The 13,047-nt window shown below is 45.1% G+C and overlaps 1 pseudogene; it reads left to right on the forward strand.

Annotated features, from left to right (window-relative positions):
- Positions 1–3,594: 3,594 nt before the first annotated feature.
- The window catches only part of LOC120043890, a 58,420-nt pseudogene continuing 48,967 nt past the window's right edge, over positions 3,595–13,047 (forward strand).

The raw sequence follows: 13,047 nt of genomic DNA on the forward strand, positions 1-13,047 counted from the left end.
TGTGTTTTCGCTGTAAAACACTTAACAAATCGGAAATATTGGCTGGATTCACAAGATGTTTGTCTTTAATTTGCTGTACATCATCAATTTTTCAGAAATGTTTTATGATGAGTATTTAGGTATTTGACGTTGGTGTCTGTAATTACTCTGGCTGCTTCGGTTCTATTTCTGACGGTAGCTGTGATGGTAGCTGCAATGTAAAACTGATTTATACCTCAAATATGCACATTTTTCAAACAAAACATAGATTTATTGTATAACATGTTATAAGACTGTCATATGATGAAGTTGTTTCTTGGTTAGTTTGGTTGGTTCTTGGTTAGTTAGGTTGGCTTTGTGCATGCTACCTGTGCTGTGAAAAATGTCTGTCCTTTTTTGTATTTGGTGGTGAGCTAACATAAATATATGTGGTGCTTTCGCTGTAAAACATTTTAAAAATCGGACATGTTGACTGGATTCACAAGATGTGTATCTTTCATTTGCTGTATTGGTCTTGTTAATGTGTGAAAGTTAAATATTTCTAAAAAATATCTTTTGAATTTCGCGCTCTGCCTTTTCAGTGGAATGTGGGAGGAGTTCCGCTAGCGGAACGCCAGAGCCAGACAGGTTAACCCTCTGTTCCCCCCATATCTTTGTGTGGAATTGTTTCTTGTAAGTGCTTGTGCACATGTTACTGGTGCGCGTCGGGTTTTGTACCCATGTTTGTTTATTTCGTTATGCTGTTGGTTTTACAATTAAACTGCTCCGGATATTACCTAGTTCTGCTCTCCTACGTCTGACTTCCCTGCCACCAGTTACGCACCGCTTACAGAATTCCACCCCCTCCATATGGAGTCAGCAGGAGCAGGTGCCCCTGGAATAGGGGTCGAGGAGCGCGTCCTGGAGCAAGAGGCGATGATCCACCATCTCGGCTCCTTCTGGCCATGAGAGGGTGTCCGCCCTCGTCTCATGCCTCTCGGGGAAAGCCCTGGAGTGGGCCAACACCATGTGGGTTGAAGGAGATGCGGTGCTGGACCACTTTGAGGAGTTCACCCGTCGTTTCCGGGCAGTCTTCGACCACCCACCCGAGGGCAGAGCGGCGGGTGAACATCTTTTCCACCTGCGGCAGGGGACGAGGAGCGCACAGGAGTTCGCTTTGGACTTTCGGACCCTGGCCTCCGGAGCGGGATGGAACGACAGGGGCCTGATGAACCACTATCGCTGCAGTTTGCGCGAGAACGTCTGTCGAGAGTTGGCCTGCAGGGACACCACCCTCACCTTCGACTAGCTGGTGGACCTGTCCATTCGACTGGATAACCTGCTGGCTTTCCGCAGACGTCCAGATCGGGGTCTGTTGGTTCCATCCCCCAGAACCACCGCTCCGATGGAGTTGGGAGGTTCCGTCTCGGGCACCATCTGTGGACGCAGAGGTCACACTGCCGGTCGGTGCCGGGTTGGTTCATCTGGGGATCGAGGCAGCAGGCAGGGCACTCTGGTGTCACCCCAGGTGAGAAGGCACCAGTCTCACCCAGAGCCCTCTGTTGCACACATGTTTTTGTTCGTCACTTTTCTTGAGTTTTCCCCGCATTCCCAGCATAAGGTGCTCGTTGATTCAGGCGCGGCTGGGAATTTTATTGACAGATCATTTGCCCATAGTTTAGGGATTCCCATTGTTCCTGTGGCTATGCCCTTCCCAGTTCACACCTTAGATAGTCGACCATTAGGGTCAGGGTTGAATAGGGAGGCCACCGGTCCTCTGGGCATGGTGACGCAGGGGGGGTCACACGGAGAGAATCAGTCTCTTTCTCATTGACTCTCCTGCGTTTCCCGTGGTGCTAGGCCTTCCATGGTTAGCTTGTCATGACCCCACTGTTTCATGGCTACGGAGGGTTCTCACGGCGTGGTCGCGAGAATGCTCTGGGAGGTGTTTAGGGGTTTCCATAGGTGCTACTACGGTGGAAAGTCCAGACCAGGTCTCCACTGTGTGCATTTCCCCCCGAATATGCCGATTTGGCTCTCGCCTTCTCCAAAAAGAAGGCGACTCAATTACCACCCCATCGACGGGGAGGATTGTGCGATACATCTCCTGGTAGACTCTGCACTTCCCAGGAGTCACATGTATCCTCTGTCACAGGTGGAGACGGTGGCTATGGAAACATATGTCTCCGAATCCCTGCATCAGGGGTACATTCGGTCCTCCACTTCCCCCGCCTCCTCGAGTTTATTTTTTTGTGAAGAAGGAGGGAGGTCTGCGCCTGTGTATTGACTATCGAGGTCTTAATCAGATAACTGTGAGGTACAGTTACCCGCTACCTCTTATCGCCACGGCGATTGAGTCAATGCACAGGGCGCGCTTCTTCACCAAACTTGATCTCAGGAGTGCTTACAACCTGGTGCGTATCCAGGAGGGAGACGAGTGGAAGACGGCGTTCAGTATGACCTCAGGGCATTATGAGTACCTCGTCATGCCGTACGGGTTGATGAATGCTCCATCAGTCTTCCAAGCCTTTGTAGACAAGATTTTCAGGGACCTGCACGGGCAGGATGTAGTGGTGTATATTGATGACATTCTGATATACTCCGCTACACGTGCCGAGCATGTGTCTCTGGTGTGCAAAGTGCTTGGTCGACTGTTGGAGCATGACCTGTACGCCAAGGCTGAGAAATGTCTGTTCTGAGAAATGCCTGTTTATCCAGGGTTTTGGTCAGGTAGCGGCTCCCATTACCTCACTGCTGAAGGGGGGACCGGTACGTTTGCAGTGGTCGGCAGAGTCGGACAGGGCCTTTGGTCACCTGAGGGCTCTGTTTACCTCGGTACCGGTGCTGGCCCATCCGGATCCCTATTTGGCATTCATAGTGGAGGTGGACGCGTCCGAGGCTGGGATAGGAGCCGTGCTCTCTCAACGCTCGGGTACGCCACTGAAGCTCCGCCCCTGTGCCTTCTTCTTGAGGAAGCTCAGCCCGCGGAGCGAAACTATGACGTGGGGGACCGGGAGCTGTTTGCTGTTGTTAAGGCTTTGAAGGCATGGAGACATTGGCTTGAGGGGGCTAAACACCCTTTTCTCATCTGGACTGACCACCGCAATTTGGAGTACATCCGGGCGGCGAGGAGATTGAACCCTCGCCAGGCAAGGTGGGCCATGTTTTTCACCCGTTTTGTTTTCACTCTTTCCTACAGACCAGGTTCCCAGAACTGTAAGGCAGACGCACTGTCCCGGCTGTATGACACAGAGGAGCGGCCCATGGATCCCACCCCCATTCTCCCGGCCTCCTGCCTGGTGGCGCCGGTAGTGTGGGAGCTGGACCCAGACATTGAGCAGGTGTTGCATGCAGAGCCCGCTCCCCTCCAGTGTCCCGCTGGGCGTCTGTACGTTCTGCTGGGCGTCTGTACGTCTGCTGTCCGTGACCGGCTGATCTATTAGGCCCACACGTCATCCTCCTCTGGTCATCCAGGCATCGGTCGAATGGTGCGCTGTTTGAGTGGGAAGTACTGGTGGCCCACTTTGGCTGAGGACGTGAGGGTGTATGTTTCCTCCTGCTCGGTGTGCGCCCAGTGTAAGGCTCCTAGGCACCTGCCCAGAGGTAAGCCACACCCTTAACCGTTCCACAGCGGCCATGGTCACACCATGGAGAGACCGTGGAGAGAGTAAACCAGGATGTGGGTAGGTTTCTGAGGTCTTATTGCCAGGACTGGCCGGGGGAGAGGGCGGCGTTCGTGCCCTGGGCAGAGATGGCCCAGACCTCGCTCCGCCACTCCTCCACTAACCTCTCCCCCTAGCTAACAAACATAAAGTACACTGTGTGTGTGGGGGGGGGCTGGTATCCCACACTTTCCTTCCAGGTAAACTTGGAGGCTAAGAATCCTTTGAGAGTGTAGAAAGCCTAGAGGCTTGTGAGCGTCTAACCCAGTCCTGGGCAGCCACTCCCCCTTCTGCAGCCTGCAGCGCGTGCCCTCCTACAACAGCTTTGACTTGGAGGACTACCCTGCCATGCTGCATGGTCACACGGTCAAGGGCACCTTCAAAGACTACTTCAGCGCACGGACCTGACCAAAGCCAAGTCGGTCATACCAGCAGTAGCTTTTGCGGGATACACAGGTGTGTATGTGTGTGTTACCCAAAAATTCAACACAATAGCTGACTACCTGGTAGTCAAAAGGTGACTATGGTAACTGTTTGAATGAATCCCAAAGAAACAAACCACAACAAATTCAAGTAATAAACAGTATATGTCCTTGGTTGTGCTTCCACAGGAGGGGGTCCTATCCAGTTGTGGCAGTTTCTGTTGGAACTCCTGAACGACACGTCCTGTCAGTCAGTCATCAGCTGGGAATTCAAATTCACGGATCCTGATAAGGTGAGAAAGTCCCTTCCACTGAGACAACCAGGGAGGACCCGCTCAGGAACGTCTAAATTGACACAACGCAACACTTGATTTGATCATCACTTCATTCTTTATCCAGCTAAACCTTTTGTCAATAGGGGGGCGCTATTTTCACTTTGTAAAAAATCGTTCCCAAATTAAACTGCCTCGTACTAAATTCTTGCTCGTACAATATGCATATTATTATTACTATTGGATAGAAAACACTCTCTAGTTTCTAAAACCGTTTGAATTATATCTGTGAGTAAAACAGAACTCATTTTGCAGCAAACTTCCTGTCAGGAAGTGAAAAATCTGAAATCGGGGGCTCTGTTCCAGGGCCATCCTATTAATTTGCCTGAAATCTATGGATCTACATGCACTGCATACGCCTTCCACTAGATGTCAATAGGCAGTGAGAGGTGGAATGGGGTGTATAGCTTGATCTGAGGCCGAACAAGACCTCTTGGAATGACGTGACCACTTTTTCCTTTGTTCAGCAAGGCGCGAGAAGGAACCCTGGATTGCGATCTGAAAAGCTTTCGTTATAGACGTTAGATATCTCCGGCTCTGATTTTATTTGATATATGTGTTAAAAACATCATAAAGTAGTTATTTTAAACCGAGTTATATCAGTTTATATCAGTTTATTGCGTTTTTCGGCATTTTCTTTACTTTGCGTTATGGTGAAGTTGGACACTCCTGCGCCACATGGCTAGCTTTGGTTGCTAATTCGACAGATTTAGAGGACATTCTATAACCAAACAACGATTATTCTGGACAAAGGACCCCTTGTACAAGATTCTGATGGAAGCTCATCAAAAGTAGGAACCATTTATGATGTTATTTCGTATTTCTGTCGAAAATGTGTAGTCGTATTTTTCGCCCTGATTTTGGACGCTGTCTCGCTATAACGTAAGCTGTATGTCGTACTAAAGTTATTTTTAAAAATCTAACACAGCGGTTGCATTAAGAACTAGTGTATCTTTCATTTGCTGTCCAACATGTATTTTTTAGTAAAGTTTATGATTAGTTATTTGATTAGATTAGGTGCCTCTCCAAGATTTCTCCGGACATTTTTTTTGCATTTTGACTACGTATTCACATTGTAAAACCACGATTTGTACCGCTAAATATGCACATTTTCGAACAAACCATATATGTATTGTGTAATATGATGTTATAGGACTGTCATCTGATGAAGATTGTGAAGGTTAGTGAATAAATGTATATCTTTTGCTGGTTTTTTTCGCTATCGCTACCGTTGCGTTGAATGAATGCGGTTGTGTGGTTGGCTATTGTAGTAAGCTAATATAATGCTATATTGTGTTTTCGCTGTAAAACACTTAAAAAATCTGAAAAATTGGCTGGATTCACAAGATGTTTGTCTTTCATTTGCTGTACACCATGTATTTTTCACAAATGTTTTATGATGAGTATTTAGTTATTTCACGTTGATCTCTGTAGTTATTCTAGCTTCTTTGGTGAGATTTGTGATGGTGGCTGCAATGTAAAACTATGATTTATACCTGAAATATGCAAATTTTTCGAACAAAACATATGCTATACAATAAATCTGTTATAAAACTGTCATCTGATGAAGTTGTTTCTTGGTTAGTGACTATTTATATCTTTATTTGGTCGAATTTGTGATAGCTACCTATGCGGTAAAAAAATGGTGAAAATATGCGGTTGAGTCTTTTGCTATCGTGGTTAGCTAATAGAAATACATATTGTGTTTTCGCTGTAAAACATTTTAAAAATCGGAAATGATGGCTGGATTCACAAGATGTGTATCTTTCATCTGGTGTCTTGGACTTGTGATTTCATGATATTTAGATGCTAGTATTTACTTGTGGCGCTATGCTAGGCTATGCTAGTCAGCTTTTTTACTGATGAGGGTGCTCCCGGATCCGGGATGGTGACTCGTGAGAAGTTAATTCGCATTGACAAGACCTGATGGAAGAGACAAATAAGTTAAAAGTATGTTTTCCTGATATTGCCATAGGAGACTGGGAATGGGGTGGAACAAGAGAATTTGACCCTCTCTCTTCTCTCCCTTCTCTTCACTTTTAGTGCGGGTGAAACCTGGATGTCCAGCGATGACAGCTGTGTGCGCCCAGGTCAACAGCCGATCCCGTATCCCTGTAGCAACGTAGGTCCGCTCAGGAGGACAGGTAGCAGGCGCGGTTTCCCTCTCCAGGCCATGGAGAATGGTCACACCTACGTCCCAGAGCACGATGAGGAGGGAGACAGGTGATGCTGGTCTTGGAGAAAACCTCCCACAGTTCTTGGTATACCTCCGGGATGTTAGGCTGAAGAGCAACCACAGGACACTCAACCGACATGGAACCACAGGGGTAGGGAAAGCAGGTCCTCCGGCATTCGAGTGCCCAGTCCGTGATTGACATTGGAGCCATGGGAGGCCGAGGATGATCTTGTGTACGGGTGCACTAATTATGAGGAAGACTTTCTTGATGGATCAATCAATCAATCAAATGTATTTATAAAGCCCTTCTTAAATCATCTGATGTCACAAAGTGTTGTAGAGAAACCCAGACTAAATCCCCAAACAGCAAGCAATGCAGCACGGCCACTATCCGGAAGGTGAGGGCGTACTCCGCAGTGGTCTGGCCTACCTACTGTAGTCGGAGTAGGCACTCACCCCCCTCTCTGCCCTCTGGTGGAACCCAGCTCTCCTCTCTCCCAGACAGCCGTAGTCCACTCCAACGCCCATCTGTCAGCAGGGAAATAACCATGGATCTCTTGGGGGTGGGGGCTTCCATCTAATGGGTGAAATAGAGGGAGCAGTGGAGTAGGAAGCCACGGCATTTAGATAGAGTCCCGTCATATTTGTCCGGGAGGGACAACCGGGCATCGCTGACCTGGGTGGACTGCTGGATGAGCTAGGGTGCTGGGTCAACTAGTGGTAGAGAATCCTCCGCTAGTTGGAGGTGACGCCCCTTGGGTAATGTCAAGGCGTGGAATAACGTGGAGGACCTCATCCATAGCCGTCCCCAGTTGCGCCAGCTGGTCGTGGTGTTGGCGAAGTAGGTGTCCCTGTTCGCCGACCGTCTGGGAGATGTCTTGATTATCTGCTGCTTCCATTTGTTGAGGCAGCATTCTGTAACAGAGATGTAGGGAGTCTGGAAGCAGGTGCAGTTAGTGAGTTTAATAATAATGAACATGGAGTGATACAAAACAAGAGAAACATCTGGACAAGAAAACAGAAGTAATAGTGCCTGATGAATGAGGCTATAGAGTGCTAAATAAAGTGGAAGTAATCAAGGTAGTGATGTCATCTTGGTAAGCAACTCCACTGAATTTTTGGCTTTGTGTTTTAGTTTTTGTCCTGATGAAAGGTGAATTTGTCTCCTAGTGTCACGGCCATCGAATGAAGTAGACCAAAGCGCAGCGTGGTCAGCGTATTCCTTTTATTTAGGATGACGCCGACAAAAAACAATAAACAATACAAAACAACCGTGAAGCTTAAGGGCTATGTGCCACAAACAAAGTTAACTTCCCACACTGAAAGGAGGGAAAGGGCTACCTAAGTATGGTTCCCAATCAGAGACAACGATAGACAGCTGTCCCTGATTGAGAACCATACCCGGTCAAAACATAGAAATACAAAATCATAGAAAACAAAATCATAGAATGCCCACCCCAAATCACACCCTGACCAAACCAAATAGAGACCTAAAAAGGCTTTCTAAGGTCAGGGCGTGACACCCAGTGTCTGTTGGAAAGCAAACTGAAATAGATTTTCCTCTAGGATTTTCCCTGTGCTTAGCTCTATTCTGTTTATTTTTATCCTAAAAAAACTCCTAGTCCTTGCCAATGAAAAGCATACCCATAACATGATGCCGCCACCACCATGCTTGAAAGTATTAAGAGTGGTACTCAATGATGTGTTGTGTTGTGTTGGATTTGCCCCAAACATAACGTTTTGTGTTCAGGACATAAAGTACATTTCTTTGCAGTTTTACTTTAGTGTCTGTACAGAATATGTTTATTCTGTACAGGCTTCCTTATTTTCACTCTGTCATTTAGGTTAGTATTGTGGAGTAACTAAAATGTTGTTGATCCAAGGTTTTTTTCCTATCACAGCCATTAAATTGGCCTCATGGTGAAATCCTTGAGCGGTTTCCTTCCTCTCTGGCAACTGAGTTAGGAAGGATGCCTGTATCTTTGTAGTGACTGGGAATATTGATACAACATCCAAAGTGTAATTAATAACACCATGCTCAAAAGGATATTCAATGTCTGCTTAAAAAATGGCAGTCTAACAGTAGTTGCCTTTCTTTGCGAGGCATTAGATAACCTCCCTCACCTTTGTGGTAGAATCTTTGTTTGAAATTCACTACTCGACTGAGGGACCTTACAGATAATTGTATGTGTGGGGTAAAGAGATGAGGTAGTCATAAAAAAATGTTAAACACTATTATTGTACACAAAGTCCATGCAATTTATTGCGTGACTTGTTAAGCACATTTTTACTCCTGAACTTATTTAGGCTTGCCATAACAAAGGGGTTAATTTGAAATTAATTTGTAAACATTTCTGAAAACATAATTCCACTTTGACATTATGGGGTATAGTGTGTAGGCCAATGGCACAAAATCTAGCAGAATGCTGTGGTAGCCATGCTGGTTAAGTGTGCCTTGAAATATAAATAAATCACAGACAGTGTCACCAGCATAGCACCCCCACACCGTAACACCTCCTCCTCCATGCTTTACGGTGGAAAATACACATGCAGAGATCATCCGTTCACCCACACCGCGTCTCACAAAGACACGGCAGTTAGAACCAAAAATCTCCAATTTGGACTCCAGACCAAAGGACAAATTTCCACCGGTCTAATGTCCATTGCTCGTGTTTCTTGGCCCAAGCAAGTCTCTTCTTCTTATTGGTGTCCTTTAGTAGTGGTTTCTTTGCCTCAATTCATACAGTATCCTCTGAACAGTTGATATTGAGATCTGTCTGTTACTTGAACTCTGTGAAGCACTTATTTGGGCTGAAATTTCTGAGGCTGGTAACTCTAATGAACTTATCCTCTACAGCAGAGGTAACTCTGGGTCTTAGCGCTTGATGGTTTTTGCGACTGCACTTGAAGAAACTATTGACTGACAATCTTGTCTTAAAGTAATGATGGACTGTCGTTTCTATTTAATTATTTGAGCTGTTCTTGCCATAATATGGACTTGGTCTTTTACCAAATATGACTATCTTCTGTATACCCCCCTACCTTGCCACAACACCACTGATTGGCTCAAACGCATTAACTTCGGGATCGGTGTCCCTTCCACGGGTTGGTTGATATAACGTAGGCTAATGGAATTAGCATGAGGTTGTAAGTAACAAGAAAAATTCCCAGGACATAGACATATCTGATATTGGCAGAAAGCTTAAATTCTTGTTACAAAAAAATACAAAAGAACGGTTGGTTTTTGTGACAGCAATGAGCCATACTCTTAATTCCCAGATACAGTCTGAGTACTCCTCACAGAGATCAGATGCACACAGGTACATACACACACACACACACACACACACATGCATGCACGCACACACAGAGAGGTTCAGACCCAGGCCCAGACATGCACTTGTGGTATTACCACAGACCACACAGTGAGATGCAGCTGTGTGTGTGTGCTCGTGTGTATGTGTGTGTGCAACAGCAGTTAAATCGAGTAGAGGCTTTAACTGAATGAACAACAGAGACAGGATGCAATATGGAATTTTATTAAATAGTTTGGGGTATGCTCCTCCGAACCAGATGCTAATGACAGGTAGTCCTTTGCTGGGCAGCTGGCATCGAAACCCCCCCCCCCCCGTTAGGGGAAAGGAGTTCCAATGACAGGCCATAAGGTTATTATAGTTGGTGGTGCTGGGGAGGTGGATTGTTGTCGAAGACTTTTGCTGAAAAACAGCAAGTGAGAGAACATGGGTAAGAGGATGTTTAAATACATCCCAAGATTTACACCTATTGGTTGACAGAGGTGGGAAAGTGATAATTGCAAGAGTGAGCCCATAGGTTAAGCAGCAAGCATGCAGAATGTGCATTATTGTGCCATTCTTTAATAGGCTAAAGGTAAACAGATGAATGACATTCCCCACATGGCTAATAGGAAGAGGAGAAGAGCGAGACGCTATGCTGATGATTATACATTTGCATTAATTCCCACTATGCCTGTGTAATAGTAAACAGAGTGAATTATGTTATGATGAAGTTAAACGTGCATTCAGACCAGCCTTCCTGATTGATCTTAAGTAAACTACATTTTATCATTAGGCCCATAATCACTGTTCTCTTATCATTTATTAGCAGGATTCTAACTGCAGGGCGAGATCAGAGATTTAGAGAGAAAGGAGGTGTGGAGGAGTTGGCTGGAGGCGTCTGTGGTGCAATGTGCAAAACAAATCTAGCATATGCAGATGTAATACATCTCTCACATTCTTCTATTATTATTCTATATGTTTTACATGTAAAAAAAAATCCCCAAACTCCTAAAACTTTCCTCAATTAGCAGTAAATTTAGAAGGTTGTCTGAAGTTTACATACACATTAGCCAAATACATTTCAACTCAGTTATTCACAATTCCTGACATTTAATCCTAGAAAAAAATCCCTGTTTTAGGTCAGTTACGATCACCACTTTATTTTAAGAATGTGAAATGTCAGAATAATAGTAGAGAGTGATTTATTTCAGCTTTTATTTCTTTCATCACATTCCCAGTGGGTCAGAGGTTTACATACACTCAATTAGTATTTGTTAGCCTCCCACAAGCTTCCCACAATAAGTTGGGTGAATTCGTGCTCATTCCTCCTGACAGAGCTGGTGTAACTGAGTCAGGTTTGTAGGCCTCCTTGCTCGCACACACTTTTTCAGTTCTGCCCACACATTTTCTATAGTATTGAGGTCAGGGCTTTGTGTTGGCCACTCCAATACCTTGACTTTGTTGTCCTTAAGCCATTTTGCCACAACTTTGGAAGTATGGTTGGGGTCATTGTCCATTTGTAAGACCCATTTGCGACCAAGCTTTAACTTTCTGACTGACGTCTTGAGTTGTTGCTTCAATATATCCACAATTTCCCTGCCTCATGATGCCATCTATTTTGTGAAGTGCACCAGTTCCTCCTGCAGCAAAGCACCCCCACAACATGATGCTGCCACCCCAGGGTTTCATGGTTGGGATGGTGTTCTTTGGCTTGCAAGCATCCCCCTTTTTCCTCCAAACATAAGGATGGTCATTATGGCCAAACAGTTCTATTTTTGTTTCATCAGACCAGAGGATATTTCTCCAAAAAGTACAATATTTGTCCCCATGTGCAGTTGCAAACCGTAGTCTGGCTTTTTTATGGCGGTTTTGGAGCGGTGGCTTCTACCATGCTGAGCGGCCTTTCAGGTTATGTCGATATAGGATTAGTTTTACTGTGGATATAGATACTTTTGTACCTGTTTCCTCCAGCATCTTCACAAGGTCCTTTGCTGTTGTTCTGGGATTGATTTGCACTTTTTGCACCAAAGTACGTTCATCTCTAAGAGACAGAACGCATCTTCTTCCTGAGCAGTATGACGGCTGCGTGGTCCCATGGTGTTTATACTTGCGTACTATTGCTTGTACAGATGAACGTGGTATCTTCAGGCGTTTGGAAATTGCTCCCAAGAATGAACCAGACTTGTGGAGGTCTACAATTTTTTTATGAGGTCTTTACTGATTTCTTTTGATTTTCCCATGATGTCAAGCAAAGATGCACTGAGTTTGAAGGTAGGCCTTGAAATACATCCACAGGTACACCTCCAATTGACCCAATTAGCCAATCAGAAGCTTCTAAAGCCATGACAATTTTCTGGCATTTTCCAAGCTGTTTAAAGGCACAGTCAACTTAGTGTATGTGAACTTCTGACCCACTGGAATTGTGATACAGTGAATTATAACTGAAATAATCTGTCTGTAAACAATTGTTTGAAAAATTACTTATGTCATGCACAAAGTAGATGTCCTAACCGACCTGTCAAAACTATAGTTTGTTTACAAGAAAATTGTGGAGTGGTTGAAGAAAGAGATTTAATGTCTCCAACCTAAGTGTATGTAAACTTCCAACTTCAACTGTATGCCCTCCCTTTGCAACTCTACACATAATGATTTTTTTTGTGGGGAATCATCTGAAAGAAGACATCTTGACGTATTCTCACTTATCAAAGTCGCAGTTGAAATGCAGGTATGTTACTGTGTGGTGAAGCATTGATACAGAGTTCTTGGTGTGGTTGATAGCTAATTTTCTGAGGAAGGTTTCACTTGCAATGACTGAGATCTGGTTTGCTTATCTACCTTAGTTGAATACAATGACGGTAAATCACTCTGGATTAGAGTGTCTACTAAAGGACCAAAAATGTATGTAATGTGTGGTTTACAGTGAGCAGACTATAGGTTGCTTTCTGGCTATGCTTTGCTACCACAGGGCACAGTTTTGTTCAATTTGTTCAGTTGTAGATCAGGGTGCAGACTTCCCACTTTGATTAGGCTTTACTGCCACCTTGTGACAAAGTCACTTCAGCATCAGCATGCCATACACATACAATCGTGGCTGTTGCCCAGTCAGTGATATTGATTGACACTGGATGATTCAAAGGAAGACAATACTGGCTGGACTTATTTGAGAATATGTCACGCCTGCTCCCGCTCTCCCTCTCTGGC

The sequence above is a fragment of the Salvelinus namaycush genome, chromosome 3, assembly GCF_016432855.1.
Source record: "Salvelinus namaycush isolate Seneca chromosome 3, SaNama_1.0, whole genome shotgun sequence".
Taxonomy (NCBI): Eukaryota; Metazoa; Chordata; class Actinopteri; order Salmoniformes; family Salmonidae; genus Salvelinus; species Salvelinus namaycush.